The sequence below is a fragment of the Cryptomeria japonica genome, chromosome 10 (genome assembly GCF_030272615.1).
Source record: "Cryptomeria japonica chromosome 10, Sugi_1.0, whole genome shotgun sequence".
Classification (NCBI taxonomy): domain Eukaryota; kingdom Viridiplantae; phylum Streptophyta; class Pinopsida; order Cupressales; family Cupressaceae; genus Cryptomeria; species Cryptomeria japonica.
In genome coordinates this window covers 505,602,763-505,624,545 of record NC_081414.1, presented here as the reverse complement: position 1 = coordinate 505,624,545, position 21,783 = coordinate 505,602,763, and positions in this window count along the sequence as shown.

Sequence of the window (21,783 nt, the reverse complement as noted above, 5' to 3'; positions counted from 1 at the left end):
AAAGTACGCGTAAATCAGTATTGATTTTAATTATGAACATTGCTATTAAACAAGAGATAATACAACTTAGTTCTGTTGTAGCCCGAAATGTCTTCATACAAAATTTGTAAAAATAGTCAACAAGGGTAAGTTCTCAAATCTTTCTCTAATCCTCAGAATTAGTGACAATATCAATGTTCTAGTGCTATCTAAATCTACCGAGAACTTTAGTTGAGGATTGCATGTATGCATGCCATACTATCTATAATTATGAGATTACCAAATATTTGGTTTCTAGGTATATAGCTCTACACTAGCACACTTTATTGTCGCTCAATTGCACCCATACTTTAAGATTATACAAGTATACATCCAACACGTTATAATTCTAAAACAATGATTGTCTAGGGATGTGATAATTATTGTGGAGGCTACTATGGTAATGCCGCAACTTCCCCATGATGGGGAGGCATCGCATTTAATTTATAAGAGCTTGAAGAAGACCTAAGGGACTACAAAGAATCAAGTTAGCTTTCTTGATAAGGAACTAAATTGGGATGGTGAAAATATTGAGCTTCCTTCTTTACCAATCAATCTTATCAACTATCAACAAAATATAAAGGATGCATTTTTTATTCTTGATTTCATTTTTTGACTAAATCGTGAATGACAAGTGTATGATTTTATGTTAGAAGCTTTACATGAGCTGAATACCAAATCCTTGAAATCAATTATGTATAATCCAAGGAAACTATAATACAATATCAAATAGCCAATTTTATTGGACAATAATTTCTTAAGTATTATTTCTTTCTTATATATTTAATCATTTATTAAAATGCCACTTTTTGCCTAGTATTTTTGCAATCAGCCTACATACGAAATTTCATGGACTTGCTAAAGATGACCATAGATTTGGTTTGGACACATGCAATCTCCAAAATCTACTAATACTTTTTAGTTTTTTGGACTCGTTCCTTAGACAACAACATACAATGATAATATTGCACAATTCTGAGTAACCCTTTCAGCTTACCAAATTTCTCATAGATAGATTGTTATCCATAGAATTTTTACAATAACTTAGCAATATTACTCAATATGTATGGAGTTTTTAAAAAGGAAACATTCTTTATTTTAGATCCACTTCTATTTGGATGGGAGTACAATAAAAAAATGGGAAGCAAATCTTGAACCTCCTAAGATTCAAGTTAACGTAATTCAACCTAGAGATCATAGAGGACTTTTGGAAATAGGACCCTAAAAGTTTCAATTCTAGTAGGATAAAAAATTTAAGAACGAATCAGATTTTTATACATAAAAGTTAGCCTAAAATAGAAATAAGCTAGTGTTTGAGTAGCAAATTGTAGGATGTATATAAATAAAACCATGATCTATTCACTATCCTCCTCCCCTTTAAATATTACATACTATTATGTCTATTTTTTGTGCAAAATGAGTATCAAGCTCCACTTGAAGGAAGAACCATAAAAGTAAATGTTGGACTAAGAAATAAATCATTTAACTTATTGAAAGTACAATTAAAAAATACACAAGATGTATATGAGTATTTTAAAACGTTGCTATTTATAAAACTTATGGGATGGTATCAAACTATGAGAATGCCTCATGGAATCTAGATTTCACCTTTGAAGGACTCATAGAGCGATTGGAACAAATTTGTGAGACACGAGGACTACTATCCAACAACACTCAAACTGCACACAATTTAGACGCGAACAACGCTCATGAGTAGCGAACTGCTCCTAGTTTTCAAAAACATTCCTGAAACTAAGCACAATCATTCATGAACTGAACATAACGTCCAAAGTGGGTCCAAAGTGAGTGTGAAATTGTATTTGTAAGCAATCGACTACACTACACTATCAAGTGATCCATGCACATCAATCAAATGGAATTAACTTCCTAGAAGTTCCATTCAAGATTTATGAGTAATATTTCACTTAGCTGCCCTGACCTAATAGATCAAGCAAAAACACCTTGTTTAGATGTACACAATGTGTAGGCCTATGACGTTCAATTAACAAATCCAACAATAAATGAGTTCCATGCAAATTATGTTTCAAAACTATATATAAAATATGGAATATTCTAATAGCATTAAGGCCTCTATTAACTATGAGTATTTGTAGCTACAATTACTGGATTACATAGATAAATTATTATTGCATATATATTATTTTTTTATAAAAATATCCAAATACACTATAATATACACACTAAAAAACTCTAATAGAGTAGAAATATTCCTTGCAGCCATATGATGGCATCCCATACCCTATCATATTCCAGACACAGAGACTTACATATGAAGAGAAATAAAGCTGCATAAAAAGATTCAATAACTATGTATACCTAGCTCATGGTAAACATGTCCACAATCTTTACATTAGCCAAAAAGAGTTCCTTAACAGCCATATTCTATGATTACATATGATTACATCCTATGGCACTAAAAAATGGAGCCTCATAGCAGCCAAAAACTAATTTGAAAAACACCCAAAAAATAGAGTCATTCAGATGGCAATATAAAAGCATGTAAATGCACTAATCTTCCATTGAGATTGAAGGAGAATTGCTTCCCTTTGCCTGACTATAACCTCTCCTACATCTAAACCAAGAGTTCATCCTCAATTTCCTCCTTATGAGATAGGATATCAGTAGAAAATATAGTTAGGCAGTCTGATTCTAGACTTGCTTGTAATCCATTAGAGTGACACCTTTCTTTTTAACAAATATACTGAATGATACAATATGAACTAGAAAATATGATGTTTTTTTACTAAATGATACAATATGTTACAAATATGGAGACAAACAAATCAAAATAAAGTACTCATGAAAGAAGTTCATTAACAACATATATGTTGCTTTCTAATCAACAAAATATCACCAAATACCTCAATATGAAAACTCTTCCATAAAATGCATGCAAAATATTTGTCCCAATGACAATTCTCTAAAATTGGGGAAAATTAAAAAAAAGAGTTGCTACATCTAAGGTGGTATCTTACATAGGTATTAGAGCTAGTGGTCTTGCCAACCTGTTGGGAGACTACCATCTATTAAAGTTTCTTGAGTTGCATGACATTTTGGATAACATTCAAACTTGGTATATTATTGCATCTAAAGAAAATTAGATTGTGGGTCACTTATCAAAATATTTCAATGATTCAATGAAGTGTATTCAACCTAGGAAATTATGGAAAGAAAAGTGGAAATTTGGCTCTTAATGATTGAAATAAAGTTGGAGTCTCCAATTTCTAGATAATTTTCTTATTAAGCTGATGTAATTGGAATTGTGTTTGTCTAAGGTAGAACAATTATATTGCAGGATGTTGAATTGGTCCAATGGAAGCTTATGGAACATCCTCATTAGGATTAAGACTTGAATTTGCCTCTTGTATCAATGAGTTCTTAAGAATTACAATTCATATAACACTATATGATAATGATATAATGATGATAATTTTATAGATTATTATTAAAGGATTTCATGGGTTGTGTGGTACCAGAAGCCCTTCTTTTGATAAGAGGGCTCAAATTTTAAAAGTTATGGATAAGGTGAGATCATTTGCTATTTTTATTGATCTCAAGTGCAATAATTTAATTCTTTGAATGTTCCAATGATTCTTTACCGAAATAAAAAAACGTCATGCATAAAATGTTAAGGCATCCATGTTAACTATTTTTTGCTTGATTTCAAATGAAGATGATGAATCTCTAAGTAGTTACAATTTCAAATTTTGGCCATTTTTAGAAAGGAACAAGATGTCTCACATATAGCTTGTGAGTTCTCATAAAAATTAGTAGAGTAGAGAATTGAGAAGTTTAAAAACTAGTTGACTAAAAAGTATATAATTTCTTTTGGTTTACAGAATAGAAGATTCCACAAAAAATAGATAGTAAAAAAATAGAAGTGATGTTTCACATGTCAAGACGCTTGGACACTCAATCACATATGTGGTCCAATCGATAAATAAAATTAAATATTACATTATAAATTGAAGGTAAGAATATTGCAGTAGTTGATGAATTTTATTTTGACCAAGGGATTGTTCTAACTTGTGAGCCTAAACTATGTAAAGAGTATGACATTAAGGTGGCGGATTTGGAGGACCAATTAGAAAATTCTTTTCAAGATGCTAGTTTTGAGACACATAGTCTGAAGAATTTTTTGAAGGTCAGTGAGGATATAATTCTGGTACCCTTATTCTATTTTTATGACACTCACAAGATCACGGAAGTCCTCTATTCGAAGGACCTAATTTAGAAAAGACATTTGGGGATGGAAGGTAAATTTATTCTTGCAAATTTATGAGTGGTAAAAGAAGCTTTACAGTCCATCAAATATGGTTACAATTACTTTTAGAGAGAGATGGAATCATAAAAATTACTGAAGCTTTTGCTAATTCATTGAAAATTAAATAAGATGAAGTTAATAAGCTCGCCTTGGACCTTAAGGATAGTAAGGAGGCCTTGTAGAATACACAAACGATTCCTCTAGAAGCAAAATATTAGCTTGTTGTTACTGAAGAGTTCACGGAGTGGGAAAAGAAAGAAAGGGCAAAGGAACTCAAGTAGGTGATTGAAGATCTTGAATAAATCCAAGAAGACTTTTGCTTCAAGTAGAGTCCTAATTTGACATGTTGAAATTTTGGACGTTAGGATGGTTGGTTTGAATTAGAAAGTGGTAATAACTTTTAAGTTTATTGATAGCCCATTGTTTGTTATGAGTGCTAATTTGACTTTCAATAATCCACTCTTTGAGTTGGATGATGAGGTGACATCTAGTTTTTGATGACACCAATGGGATGTGGGATTAAGGTGTTGTTCGTGGTCCTATGAGGTGGAGACAATTGAGTTGTCTATTGACCCACCCAAGATCATTGAATCTTTACTTCTTGTAATGTTCTATTATAGATTGAATTATCATGGGTTGACAACTGAACTTGTCGGTTTACAACAAGAAAGGGAGTACTAATGCACGGTCTATATTTGTTGGGGTGCATACCATTTTGATTGAATATATAAGTATCATCAAGTGTACTCTTAATGTGGCCCACATAAAATTACTATAGCACAACATCAACATGGTGAATTCACTATTTGGGTTAATATCTATGAACAAGATGGAATAAGCATATGTCAAGATGTTGTAGAACTAAAAAGAGATAATACTTGAATAAATTCCACATTATTAAAACTTTCTCACCATGTCAAGCCATAAGTAATTTCAATGCCAAATAATAGGTGTGATTCTAATGTACTATTAATGGGGGCCACATAAAATCACTGTAGCACAACATCAATATGGTGAATTCACTATTTGGGTTGGTATCTATGCACAAGATGCAATTATCATACCTCGAGATGTTATAGAACTAAAAAGAGATAACACTTGATTAAATTCCACATTCTTATATCTTTCTCACCATGTCAAACCATAGGTAATTTCAATACCAAACATTGGGTGTGATTCTAATGTATTTATAAACCAACAAAAGATTAAATAAATCTCATGCCTCAAACAAAAGCCTTAGACTTATAATACAATCGAATCATGTATTTAGAACCTCACAAACTCTTGCCAAGGCATTAACAATATTCCATATGCTCAAATTAAATATTAAAGCTTTTTAGTCATCTTTGGACTTTATGAATCGATTCATTCATATTGAAAGTATATCATTACCAAAGGTAATATAATGCTCATGGAATAAATAGAGAAAAAAATAGTATTAATCTCCTACCTACATATTTTTCTGTTAAAAGGACTTCTTATATTTATCAAACTTATTTGCAAACCCACTAAGAAATCTCTAGAAAACCTTTGAAAATCTGATCAATACAATGCAACCGCGAATCCTAAATGAATCTACGTCAATAAATTGCACATTATTAAAACTTTCTCACCATGTCAAACCATAACTAATTTCAATGCCAAATACTAGGTGTGATTCTAATGTACTCTTAATGGGGGCCACATAAAATCACTGTAGCACAACATCAATATGGTGAATTCACTATTTGGGTTGGTATCTATGCACAAGATGCAATTAGCATACCTCGAGATGTTATAGAACTAAAAAGAGAAAACACTTGATTAAATTCCACATTCTTATAACTTTCTCACCATGTCAAACCATAGGTAATTTCAATGCCAAACATTGGGTGTGATTCTAATGTATTTATAAACCACCAAAAGATTAAATAAATCTCATGCCTCAAACAAAAGCCTTAGACTTATAATACAATCAAATCATGTATTTAGAACCTCACAAACTCTTGCCAAGGCATTAACAATATTCCATATGCTCAAATTAAATATTGAAGCTTTTTAGTCATCTTTGGACTTTATGAATCGATTCATTCATATTGAAAGTATATCATTACCAAAGCTAATATAATGCTCATGGAATAAATAGAGAAAAAAGCAGTATTAATCTCCTACTTGCAAATTTTTTTGTTAAAAGGACTTCATATATTTATCAAAGTTATTTGCAAACCCACTAAGAAATCACTAAAAAACCTTTGAAAATCTGATCAATACAATGCAACCGCGAATACTAAATGAATCTACATCAAGAATGAAACTAGGTTTTCATCCAATTCCTCCAAACCTAAGAATTTCCATCCTAGGGATTGTCAACTGAAATCCAAAAGCTTTTGGAGCTATACTAGAGAAATAATAAACTAAGCATACCCAATAGAGACTCAAAGTGTCTTTTTATAACTCGCCAAAGGAGCTTCTAGAAACCCTTTTAAAATTCTCTTACCTTTTAATATTTGTGTTTTTAAAATAGGAAATAATAAAGTGAATCTTTAAATTAACGTGTTTTTAATAACCTTATTAGATAATTAAATTAAGTTGTTATTAAATTTATTTAATTTTGACAACTTAAATTTTTCTTATTTAATTAAATTTAATGTCCAAATAAAGGGGACATTACACAAATAAATCTTATGGAAGGGAGAATTATAATGTCCCCATTTTCATGTTCTCTAGCTTTGTAGTTGGCTCTAATATTATGCGTGTGTATCGACCATATCAGAGTAGTTTTTTGATGTTACCAACAAGTTTGGATGGCCTAGAGGACTTGGAGGGTACTTTCCGAGGTTATCTTTGACTTTCAGTGTGCTCTCCAAGATTCTTGGAGAGAGAATTTATTTATACTAAGTGTCTCGATTTTGTTTGGTTATCATCACTCATCTGCAGCCAATTTTGATTTTAATGTGCATTTAAACTAGATTCACAGCTCTGGTGTAATGTTATGCCATATTTAATTAATTTAAGAAATGTTGTGCTGATTTAATTAAAATAATTTAATGGGCATATTGGTATAATATCTTGTTGGAGAGAGAATGGAAAGTTTTAAAGGTTGGATTTTCCTAACCTTGTACCTAAGGTGCCTAAAATGATTAAATACTTAAATGAATTACTTTTGGGGGTTATAAGGATTAATTAGTCAATAGGCTACAGTTGCAAAAAAGCCTGCATATGATGAGCTTGACAATTTTGTCTCACACTTCAAAATTGGTCCTTACATCTTCTTTTTGTTTGTAGACATTTGAAAAAACCAACTGTTCCTGCTGATATTTGAAAGAAGCAATTGTTCTTGTCCATGTTTGAAACAAGTAACGTTTAAACAATTTTGGGCAATGTGGGCAAACTGCATAGTATTGGGTTTAAAAATAGGCCAACTCACCAGCCTCTCACTTCTCACATCTACTCTCTTTTAAAATGAGATAAATCATGTCTCGCAAACAGAATCATTGTTCCTGATCTAATCAGTGTTAACATAATGCACCCTAGACATGTTTTGTTAGTTGTTTGATCATGAAACATTTTTGAACTATGTACAGGCATTTATGTTCTCAATTACATTCAATCGTTTCAAAAGATGTTTGCAAATTAATACATTCCTACTACCACCACCTAGAAATTTAATAAACACTCATTCCATCAACATTTGCAGGAAAAACTAAGTTCGACAAGATTTGAGGTGACTGCTTGTTTCGAAGGTATTTACATCAATCTCTTCTATTAATTGCAATTTGCTTAGGTCTCTATAAATTACTTTAAGACATTTTTTTTGGAAGTGCCATTGATTTCATTGAGCACTTCCTTTTTTTATAAAGTTTGAGTGAACAAAATTTTGTGAGTGGAGATCTTTGTCACAACCCTCCTTTATCACTTTTTTGATTTGATACAATTCTATTATATTTTTGGTTGAGCTATTGAAAATAATTGAATAAATATTATAAGAGAATAAAAATGGACTAGAAAAAAATTAATATAATTGAATATAAATATTCCTAGAAAAAAATTGTGCTATGAGAATGATTATGTTCACTACAATTTCATTTCCATTGAAATTTGTGCTAAGTATTTTCATGTTTTAAAGAGATTTAGGAGAATAATTTAAGATTTTTTGAGCAATTGTGGCGAAAAAGTTTAACTAGCATTTAAGTAATGTTTATTGTTATTTTTCTTCTTCTTTTAGTTTGATTTTTTTTATTTAAATACATTTGTTTAGGGTTTGTAATTTTTCCTTTGAAGTTGTAGTTAGGTGTTTATTTCTACAATACCAAAAAAAAAAAAAAAATTGGTTTTAGGGTTTTGAAACCATCACTGAAGCACTAGAAAAAATTTAAACAAGAATAAAAGTAGTTGTAAGTGTAACAAAACAATGCAATAGAATGCTAAGACAATGCAACCTTGAGCCTTATTCTTTTTTTTTTCTTTTCCTTTTCTTTTAATGCCATATGGTTTCTTTATAATGGGCTATATGTTGGACCTCCATCCCTTTTTTTCCTTTAATGCCATATGGTTTCTTTATAATGGGCTAAAAAAATTCTAAGAAGTCTACCAGAAATAGATTGTATGTTTTTTTATAATTAGAGACTCATAATTTGAATTACTATTGGACTTGGATTAATCTACTAATAATTTTTTAGTATTAACATTTCTTTAGTTGAAAATTAAATTTAAAATGTAATTAAAATAAAAACATTACATTGAAAACTTTTCGCTTCACTCGTTGATCAACATTAGTCAATTTTAGTCTCTAATTAAAATAGTTGATAAATTTTAACAAATTAAGGGTATGTATTTGTTTCTAATTTGGTATTTATTGTTTTGGTCATTTACCGTGTTGGTTGAATGCATTTTCCTACATTGTGTCATATTTAAAAAACTCTAATTTACACCCATTAGGCATGACATGCAATGCGTTCGAAGCTTGATCTCTTTGCATTATATAATTTTTAAAAGCTAATCTTTGTTCATATTTTCATTGATGTGTTTGACTCTATTTTGATTAGTTGTTGTTAGTTGGAGTATTATAGTTGAAGGAATTCCTGGACTAAGTAGGAGAATACCACATAGTTTGTAAGCGATTTGTAATAGGAAACTAGTAATATTCATCACGTGATAATAATTGCAAGCTCAAGAAGATGAACAAGGCATTGAATTAAAACCACTAGTCATTTTATTGTTGGGGAGAAGGAGAATATAATTTTAAAATTTTACATGTTTTATCATTCAGCTAGGTAATTGGAGCTTTTTGCGAGAGATAAAATTGTTATTATTAGGTTTCTAATGTTTTCAAATTTTGATTTCCTAGAACTTTTGAATGTCAAAGAAGAAAGATTCATTAAGTCTTGATTACTTTTCCCAAATGAAAATGTTTTGTTGCACACCTAAATTATTTTTTAAGTTAACTGCAAAGGTGACTTGTTTTTCTATAGCTAAGATATGCTTATAAATTTAAGTGCTTAAAGGGAAGTACAAATTATATAATTTGAACTATGAATCTAAACTTTTACTTGAAATGGGGTGGGTTTTGTTGTTCACTAGTTTCAGCAAATAATTTTTTTCAATTCAGTTTATTTGGGGCTTTGGTTGATATGATAATTTCAATGTGTTGTGGTGTGTTTAATATGTTTAGTTAAGTGTGTAGAACATTATGTAGACAGTGAATTTGTTATTTAATAGGCAAGTAATGTTTGGAAGCTTGGTCCAAGGTTTATTAAGAAAGATTTTTCATTTTTTGATTATTTCTTCCTATTTCAATCTTTTTTATAATTTGTTTGTTCTAATGAATTTTAGTTATCGCTCATAGTTAAGTATAATTGTGATTTGTTACAATATATAGATAGGAAATGGCTCCAATGTTTTCATACTTAGGGAAGTAGGATATCTAATATTCAAGCTATAGCCCAATACATAGATTTGATTCTAGTGGAGATAGACACTTGCATTGTAATTTCTTTTTTGTTGAATTCTGTGCAGGTAGGATGATATGATTTTTTTTCCATACTAGCTATGTGATGTCACTGAATCTTGATCCCTAGGCACTTAAAAATATTTTTCATACAAGATTTGTGACATTTATATTTTTTCTTGCTTTGTTAATGATTTGTTGTTATGAAAATTTCAATCTTCTTGTGGAAATATTTATGAACTCTTTTAGTTTTGAGGTCAGATACCCATGTAGTATTATTACTACTTAGTAATTGTTTAAGATGGTGATTTGCAATTTAATCTCATTTCTTACTTCAATACTATAAATAGCCAAATATGTAAAAAAAAACATAACGTGCTATAGAAAATTGACAATGTTTGTGGAAAAGTAAATTTATTACCTTAGTTGAATTTATAACACATAAGGTATTAAATGTATTTCAATCTTGTTCTCTCAATACTAAGGCATGTTTAGTAAGAGAAACTTGTTGATATTTATATTATATCATTCTTCGTCCCATTTTGATATGCTTACCATTTGTGAAGGTTAAATATGATTTGATTTATAAATTGTAATTATTTTGTGGAAAGCTAAAGTATTAGGTATCTATTCTCCAATAATCAATTTTATGTATTAAACTTTTTAAAATGGGGTTGCTTATTATTATGTCTTTTAAAACATGGACAGATTTTCAAACAAATTATTTTTGTAATTTTATCGCTAATGTACAATGATTAATGTATATATGATTGTGTATTTTAAAACATGTTTATTTTTTTAAACCAACTATATTTAAAAAAATCATTTTGTAGGTTTAATATTCAATACTTAACGTGGAGTTGTCTATCAATCTTTCATTTATTTTACAAATGGGAAATATATATGATGTTTCTTAACTTGAATTTTTTTATATTGTTTGTTTATTCAAACTAAAGCACTTCCTTTTTATTTATTTAATTGACTCTCGATAGTAATTTGTATTAATTCCAATTTATTTATGTGTTTCTATTTGTAATATCTACTGCACCTTACATTATCCTAACTTCTAATAAATTTGTAAACTAATTCCTATTTCCAATATTTGATTTTTTAAATACCTTTTGTTTACACTTAAATATGTGATTCGATTTAAATATTTTACTTCTAGATGTGACCATGTAGATTATTTATTCAATATTAAAATATGAAATTAATTATTTGGTTCATTGTTAAAAGATTAAATTCATATTTACTATTTATAATTCATATTAGAAAACAAAAAAATGTTATGATAATTAGGACAACGAATAATTAGTGCACAAAAATATTTTCCCTTATCAATAATCAAAGATTGTAAAAAATCTCAACAATTTTCTCCTCCATAATTAACATTTTTACTATTTTTTTTAGATCATTACAAATCCTAAACAACAAATTCAAATAATTGATTTAAAGTAGTGATTTATAGGTCAATGCTTCATTACCATCGATTGGCATAAATGTGTTTGTGAAATGGAGTGGGTTTAATGAAACAGACATCCAAACTTTTGTACATTCTCTTTCACTTGGTTGTAGTCAGACTGTTGAACAAGTAGAAGTAACAAGATCTTGTACATGTGATATCAAAGAGTTTGAATTCAGGGCAATGGAATAAATTGTAATTAAATTTCATGTAACATGCATGGAATTATTTGGATTTGGTAGTTTCCTACGGGAAATGTATTGTGATGATTATTATTTAGAGGGCAATTCTCCTATTATCCGTTGTGCACTTCAAAACCATATGAATCATACGTAGTATGGTATTATTGTAGTTCCCTATGTGGTTTACCAACAACTGAACTTCTATGACCCCTTTCACATAAATAAATTGTTGGAAGTTGTTTAACTTATTTCATCAAAGTCTTACATTGTTTTCTCTTATGTTTCATCAAGAGATGTTATAAGTTAACTTTATATAACTTTTTTTTAGTCATAATACAAGTTTCTCAATCTATACTTTAAACCCTTTCACATTGAATTTCTCGCTTTAACCCTATGTTGTGTGCAATAGAATGAGACATTTGAGTTTAATGATTTAAACAACACACGCATTATTTATTCTAACTAAATTCAAACAAATATTTTAATTAATTTTTTCAATCACAATACAAGTTTAATGATCTATACTTTACACCATTTCACTTTAAAGTTATCACTTTAATCCTATTTTGGTGTGTAGTAAAAATAAAAATTTGAGTTTCGTTTATAATATGGATGATTTGAATTATAAAACCATCATTTATTCTAATTATCTAGCTTATTCAAGGATTACTCTATCCATCATTACGCTTATGTCTATCATATTTATTAATATGGTTATAAATTTGTCATGATTACTCTATCCATTTTATAGAAAAATAAATTTGTCCTAGTTACTTTTAGGGAAGGATGATATCAAGGATTTCTTTATTGCTACTTATGAAGTTGACCGTTGTAATTCAATATTTGGGGCCAAAATGCTTGGATAGGTCCATTAGCTACTCTAGACACCCTTTTAGAAAAAAATGTAGGCTAGAAGAGAGGTCGTGAGAAGGGGATTCCACCTAGTTTTTGGAAAAGGTCCCTAAACTAAGCATAATCAGCTATTAACTAGATATAACCACCAAAGTGGGTCTAATGTGAGTGATAAAAAAGGTGTACAATTTACTACACTACACTATCAAGTGACTAATCCCCATCAATCAATTGAATAAATAAATTAAGAATTCAATATTTTATGAGTAATGTTTCACTTATTTGCCTTGACCTAATAAAACAAGGAAAAAAAAAATTGTTTGGATTACACAATGTGTAGGCCTGTGAAGTTCAATTGATGGAAGAAACACTAAATGATCTGTGTACAACTTATGAAAATTTGGTTTTCTAAATTACACTTTCCTATGAGAAAATCATGTTAATGAGTAGTATTGAATAGGAAGTTCTCCTTACATTGAAATTGTGTTTAAGATTTACTTGAATAACATGTAACAAACTTATGCTTCAAAAATATGTATATAGTAAATAATATTATAATAGTTTTTAGGTTTCTATTTAGCATGAATAGTTGTAGCTACAATTGTTTTTGATGAAGATAAACTAGTTTTATAGGGACCTGAAACCCAGAGTATTATAGACTATGGCCAGCAGCCAATTAGACAGTAAAACTAAGATAAACAGGGGACAAACCCCACACAGACCGAAAGCCAAAAAACCAAAATAGCTGAACCAAAAAATAGGGAATAGCAATCAACTAAGAGAGTGCACCAATTCAGTTTTTTTCTAAATAATCCTCTTATTAATTTTTTCCAAATCCTCCATGATGAATTCGGAGGTTCCCTGGTTCTAGTGCAAGGACCGGAGAGAGTCTTCCCACCAACAATTCTCTATCCACCCTCTGAGGCATTCTTTTTTCTGCTTTTCCCCCAAGGGAGGGTCACTGGCGATGGTCCTGGTTCTATAATCAGTCATCATGAAATTAATTTTTTCCAAACCATCAGCACTATTTTTCATCACCTGACTACTGATTTCCACCAGATTGTTCAGGTTTTCCTTGATCTCACTCACATCCTCTTCCAGCTTCTTAATTTTGTGCTCATGGTCAACCTTCATAGTTTCCACATCCTGATGAATTTTCTGGATCATACTGATGATCTTCTCAGTTTTACTAGGCCCACTGAATTCTATGAAAGTCAACAATTCCTTTAATCCCATCTTATAGGGATCCAATATCCTTATCCACCCTCTTCCATTAGTTCTCCCAACTTCTAGTAGTTTCCAAAACAAGATTTCCCAACACCCTCTCCTCCTTTTTATCAATTTTATTTTCCTTATTCATAAACCCCTGTTTCTCATCATCCACATTGATAGGGATGTCCAACCTAATATAGTGGTCCAAGACTTTGGATTCTCTATATTTGGTTAATATCATTTTCTTTTTGTTGGGTGGCTCCAGGGCTTGCATTTTCTTTCTGCCAGATTTGAACTTACTTTCTGCCCACCTTAGAGAACTGATTTTCGTGCTACTATTAGTTCTTGGGGTCACCATAAGCTCCCCTTATTTCTTTGGTCTATACTCAGGGTCCTTCGTATCCTTGATATCATGCCAATCCATGGCAGTACCATTGTCATCCTCATCCATCTTCATGTCAGAGACCAACTACACATCAGGGTTAGAGGAGGAAATGTGGGTTCTATCCTTGGGGGAGGGTTTCACTTCATGGTCTTGGGCGTATTCCATAATCAACAAGATAAGGCCTTCATGAATCACAGGGTTATCCTTGTTTTCAAAATGTTTAACTAAACTATTCTCCAAGGATGCAACCAAATCAAAAGGTACGAAAATACATCTACGATGCCTAAAATGATTTAAGATATTAAAATGATGTGATAAAATGCTAGCATATCTACCATCCAAGGTGATGTACATCATGATGAATTTTGTCATATCAGCCTAGATGGAGATCAGCTCTTTCCTATTACAGCCACCGTCTGCCATTTTCATAACCCTTTGTCTTTTCTTTTCCTTATCATAAAAGGAATTAATAGCCTCCTCACCCAACTTCTTGTCTCTATAGAATTTTATGCCTTTCATATCCAGACTAGTAATAGTGGCAGCCAGGTTTTCGTCGACTTGAAACTCCACACCAAAGGTAGACAACACACTCTTCTTCCAACCTTTAACAAAGCTTTCTGTAGCAATGGCAGAATGACCATGCAGTCTCTCCAAAAAGGGCACCATCCCACTATCAGAAATTTCCTCCCAAGCCTCCTTATTCTTCTACCACTTATCATAGGTTGTGGGTTCAAATCTATTCTTTTCACCTCCCATTCTGTAGCTTGAGCAAATTAGACAACAAGACTCCAAAAAAACTAGGAGGAAAGCAAACCAAAAACAAGGAAAACTGAAAGTTCTAAAAATTCTCAAAGTGGTAATAATTCGATCTACCACCCCAACAGTTCCCATCCCATCATAATCTTTCATTATTAATTTCATTCAAAATGCCGAAGATCTTGACATCATTTCTTGCAAGGTCACACAGAGTTTTCAAGAAATTTCCCTCTCCTCTCCACCATTTAACTACCATGTTACCCACCTCCAAGTTGGCCAAATGATCTCGAGGTTTGTTTCCTTCTCGAAAAATGTTTGATATCTTGAAATACTACAGGTTGACTATCATTTCAAGGCAATCCTTGATTAAGTTTGAAATAGTCCACCTAGGCACCATACATCCCTTAACGCATTTGACAATGTTAAGCGAGTCACTTTCTAGCTAGACCCGTTTGAACCCCTCCTTGTTCGCCATGCGTAGTCCTATGTAGGAGGCATTGGCCTCCACAAAATCGTTAGTTGTGGTGCCCCAAAGTGAGTACCACCATAGAGACTAGAGAAGCCAAATGGTTCCTCACCACTCCCCCATAGCCAGTCGTCCCCGGATTTCCTTTGGTTTCCCCGTCGATATTAAATTTGATCCACCTCGGAAGGGACAGAATCCAAGAAACATTCTCTTTAATATGTTTAATTTTATAAATAGGGATAGATATATTCCAGCATATCTACCACCACTTGATGGTATCCCATTACTCCTCGCTATACTCAAGAGTCCAAGATCTTTTTTCCTACAAGGATAGTAATTAAGAAAATTATCCTTAATAGCATTCCTTATTCTAATAGCCACCACAAGAGCAATGGACTCCATATCTTTGAAAACCCTATTATTTCTTTGCTTCCACAAACCCCAAGCAATATGAGGTAGGGATAAGTTCCATAGAATACCAATCGCATGGTTGTCATAAGGGTACTTCCATTGGAACCAAAAGTTCTGAATAGAATCAGGGGGGGGCCCAAATAATATTCCACAGGTTGAAAAAGAAGGCCCAGATGTCCCTATAATAGGAGCAATGTAAGAGAAGATGATCAACATTTTTTGCTTCTTCTTTCCATAAAAAAGATCTATTACTGATGGGGATTGCACATTTATAGAGATTATCAATGGTAGATATCTTATTTTGCATGAATAACCAGAAGAATATATTAACTTTAGGAATTGAGAGTTTATTCCAAGCTCCAGCCCAAAAGGGGGGAGGAGAAAAACAGCTGGTGATGATTTAGAAAGCATCTGCCACCAAAAATATTCCCTGAGGTAGAACGATTCCATATAGCCACATCTTCCACCAGAGGATGGAATGATGATCAGGTTCAAAGAAGAGTACAAAGTAGACAAAGAAGCATCCAAGGTTCTGAGGTCCACCCAAACTCCATTACTGATATAATCTGCAAACCAAGTTGCAATGAGATTAATGCATTTCTCTTTCAATTATGAAGCCCACACTAAATTAGACAAAGGACACTCTCCTGTCCACCAATCATCCCAAAACCTTATATTTCTACCATTTTCCAGAACCCGTCCGCTTCCCTGAGAAATAATGAAAGATGATCTGAAGAAATTATTCCAAATATCAGAGACAGAAGTCGGGAGGGAATAATTTTCCAGCATTCTTTGGAAATCATGAATTTTGTATTAGTCCTTGAAAATATCGATCAATTCATTCTTCTCCTTTAAATATCTCCATAGCTACTTAGCCATTAAAGCTCTATTAAAGTCTCATATATGTCTAATATCCAGTTCTCCTCTATTTCTAGGCAAACAAACCTGATCCCAGGCAAACAAATGAAGCCTACTCTTGGATTTAGAACTCGACCAAAGGAGTTTCTTTTGTATACTTCCATTCTATTAGCAAATTTGGGTAGGATTTTAAATAGACTCATAGCATACACAGGAAGGTTCTGAAGTGAATTCTTAATAAATTGAAGTTTACCCGCTTGGCTTAACAAAGCTCCTTTCCAACCAACCAGCTTCATTTGAAATCTATCAATCAGACTAGACCAGAAGGAGTCCAAGGTAGGTCCCACACACAAGGGCAGACCCAAATATGAATAAGGGAGAACACCCATCTTGCAGTGCAAAATATTGGCAATCTTCATTTTCCTATTCTCAAAAGTATTCATGAAGAAAATGGAGCTCTTAGACAGACTGAATTTTTTCCCCGATCCTTTCTAATAAGTATCTAGGATAGCTTGAATATTATTTGCTTCTTTAATCGAACTTTCCCCCATCATTAGTGTATCATCAACAAATTACTGGTGGGAGCAAATAGTAGCTTGGGAAGAAGGTTGTAAACCCCTCAAATTGCTCTTCCTGACATCTCTTTGGATAGTTTTTTTGAAATCTTCACTCATCAGAATAAAGAGAAACGGGGAGAGAGGATCCCCCTGTCTAATACCCCTTGATACCGAAAACAAACCAGACATCGAACCATTGACCAGAACCAAAAATTTGGGAGTGGTAACACACTAATTGACAAGCTAGATGAAATGGTTACCAAAACCAAAGGATTGAAGCACTTTAAACAAAAAAATCCAATTGACCTGATCATAAGATTTGAGAAGATCCAACTTCAACAAGAAGCCCGATTTCTTAAAGAATGGATATTCTCATGGACAACAATAATAGAATCCAAAATCTATCTACCAGGAACAAAACTATTCTCATGCTTCGAAATCAAAGAATGCAGCAAATTTTTAAGCCTAAACACAATGATCTTGGTAAAGATTTTATAGATCGAGTTACATAAACTAATGGGTCTAAAGTCTTGGAAGGAACAGGCATCAGGATTCTTAGGGATTAGGAACCAAAGAACTCTCTAGCAGCATCCACAACATTCGAACATATAATCTGCCAAAAAGTTTAAAAAAAGAACATAGGGAAACTATTAGGGCCAGGAACTTTATTACCTTAAAAACTAGTTGACAAACTAGGAAGTGATTTCTTTTGGTTTACAACATACAAGATCCCACAAAAATAGATAGAAGTAAAAAGAGAAGTGACGTTTCACATGTCAAGAGGCTTGGATATTCAATCACATATGTAGTCCAATCGATAAATAAAATTAAATATTACATTATAAATTGAAGCTAAGAATATTGTAGAAATATTAGCTTGTTGTTACTGAACCATTCACGGAGAAGGAAAAGAAAGAAAGGGCAAAGGAACTCAAGTAGGTGATTGAGGATATTGAATAAATCCAAGAAGACTTTAGCTTCAAGTAGAGTCCTAATTTGACATGTTCAAATTTTGGACGTTAGGATGGTTGGTTTGAATTAGAAAGTGGTAATAACTTTTAAGTTTATTGCTAGCCCATTGTTTGTTATGAGTGCCAATTTGACTTTCTAAAATCCACTCTTTGAGTTGGATGATGAGGTGACACCTAGTTGTTGATGACACCAATGGGATGTGGGATTAAGGTGTTGTTTGTGGTCCTATGAGGTGGAGCCAATTGAATTGTCTATTGACCCACCCAAAATCATTGAATCTTTACTTCTTGTAATGGACTATTATAGATTGAATTATTATTATGGGTTGATAGTTGAACTTGTCGATTTACGACAAGAAAGGGAGTACTATTGCACGGTCTATATTTGTTGGGGTGCATACCATTTTGATTGAATATATAAGTATCATCAAGTTTACTCTTAATGTGGCCCACATAAAATTACTATAGCACAACATCAACATGGTTAATTCACTATTTGGGTTGGTATCTATGCAAAAGATGGAATAAGCATATGTCAAGATGTTGTAGAGCTAAAAAGAGATAATACTTGAATAAATTCCACATTATTAAAACTTTCTCACCATGTCAAACCATAAGTAATTTCAATGCCAAATACTAGGTGTGATTCTAATGTATTAATAAAGAACCAAAAAAATATATAAATCTCATGCCTCAAACAAAAGCCTTGGACTTATAATATAATCAAATAACGTATTCAGAACTTCACAAACTCTTGCCAAGGCATTAAAATATTCCATATGGTCAAATTAAATATTAAATCTTTTTGTTCATCATTGGACTTTATGAATCGATTCATTCATATTGAAAGTATATCATTACCAGAGGCAATATAATGCTCATGGAATAAATAGAGAAAAAACCAGTATTAATCTCCAACCTACAAGTTTGTCTCTTAGAAGGACTTCATAAATTTATCAAACTTACTTTCAACCCCCCTATGAAATCTCTAATAAACCATTCAAAATCTGAGATCATCAATACAATGCAACCGTGAATGCTAATTGAAACTGCTTCAAGAATGAAACTAGGTTGTCATCCAATTCCTCCAAACTTGAGGGTTTCCATACTAGGGCTTCTCAACTAAAATCTAAAATCTTTTCGAGCTATACTAGAGAAAGATTAAACTAAGCATAGCCAATAGAGACTCAAAGTGTCTTTTTATAACTCGCCAAGGGAGCTTCTAGAAACCCTTTTAAAATTCTCTTACCTTTTAATATTTGTCTTTTTAAAATGGGAAATAATAAATAGAACCTTTTAATTAACGTCTTTTTTATAACCTTATTAGATAATTAAATTAAGTTGTTATTAAATTTATTTAATTTTGACAACTTAAATTTTTATTATTTAATTAAATTTAAGGTCCAAATAAAGGGGACATTACACAAATAAATCTTATAGAAGGGACAAGTGTAATGTCCATATTTTCATGTTATGTAGCTTTGTAGTTGGCTCTAATATTATGGGTGTGTATCGACCATATTAGAGTATTTTTTATGTTACCAACAAGATTGGATGGCCTAAAGGACTTAGAGGGTAGTTTTTGAGGTTATTTTAGACTTTTGGTGTGCTCTCCAATATTCTTGGAGAGAGAATCTATCTATAATAAGTGTCTCAATTATGTTTGGTTATCATCACTCCTATGCAGCCAATTTTAATTTTAATGCATTTAAACCAGTTTTACAACTCGGGTGTAATGTTGAGCTATATTTAATCAAATTTATAGAGGTTGTATTGATTTAATTAAAATAATTTAGTGGGCATATTGGTATAATATCTTGTTGGAGAGAGAATGGAAAGTTTTAAATGTTGGATTTGCCTAACCTTGTACCTAAGGTGCCCAAAATAATTAAATACTTAAATAAAGCACTTTTGGGGGTTATAAGGATTAATTAGTCAATAGGCTACACTTGCAAGAAAGCTTGCATATGGTGAGCTTGATGATTTTGTCTCACGCTTGAAAATTGGTCATTCCGTCTTCTTTTTGTTTGTAGACATATAAAACAACCAACTGTTCCTATTGATGTTTGAAAGAAGCAATTGTTCTTATCAATATTTCAAACAAGCAATTTTAAAACAATTTTTGGGCAATGTGGGCAAACTACATAGTATCGGGTGTGAAAACAAACCAACTCACCAGCCTCTCACTTCTCACATCTACTCTCTTTTAAAATGAGACAAATCTTGTCTCGCTAATAGACTCATTGTTCCTCATCTAATCAGCATGAACATAATGCACCCTAGACATGGTTTGTTAGTTGTTTGATCATGAAACGTTTTTGATCTAGGTACATGCATTTATGTTATCAATTACAATCAATCCTTTCAAAAGATATTTGAATTAATGCATTCATACTACTTTCACCACCTCGATATTATATAAATATTCATTCTATCAACATTTGAAAGAAAGCAGCAACAAGGGTTTAAACAAAGAGAAGAAGAGCGGGAGAAGCAGGCAGTTTGTTGGGAGAAGTGTGATTTTGAAACATTTGAAGTTGAGACAGCCCGGGCTGGGGATGGATCTGAGAATGGGCAGGGTGATGCGACACAGGATTTGAGTGGACAACAGGGGAAGGAAGAACCCAAATATTGTGACCTGACTAAAAACATTCAGGAGGACTCAAGTGGTAAGAGTCGTTATGATAATGACAGACACAGGGTGTATCACTGGGGGAAGGATGAGGAAAAGACAAATTAGGAGACCTCCCCTTCATCATATCTTACACCAAAACCAATAGTTCATCCTCAACTTTCTCCTTATGGGATAGGATATCATTAGAAAATATAGTTAGGCAATTTGATTCTAGACTTGGTTGTAATCCATTAGAGAGACACCTTTTTTTTTAACAAACATACCGAATGATACAATATGTTAAAAAATGATAATCTTTTTTACTATATGGTACAATATGTTACAATTATGGACACAAACATATCAAACTATAGTACTCATGAATGAAATTCATTAAGCAACATATATGTTGCATTGTTTTCGACAAACTATCACCAAATACCTCAATATGAAATCTCTTCCATAGAATGCATGCAAACTACTTGTCTTAATGATAATTCTCTAAAATTGGGGAAAAATTACAAAAAAATGTTGCTACAACTGATGTGGTTTCCTACATAGGTATTAGAGGTAGTGGTCTTGCCAACCTCTTGGGAGACTAGCATCTATTAAACTTTCTTGAGTTGCATGACATTTTGGAAAACATTAAAACTTGGTAAATTATTGCATCTAAAGAAAATTAGATTGTCGGCCATTTATCAAAATATTTCAATGATTAAATGAAGTGTATTCGGCCTAGGCAATTATAGACAGAAAAGGAAGTGGAAAATTGGCTCTTAATGATTGGAATAGAATTGGAGTTTGTGCAATTTATAGATAATTTTCTTA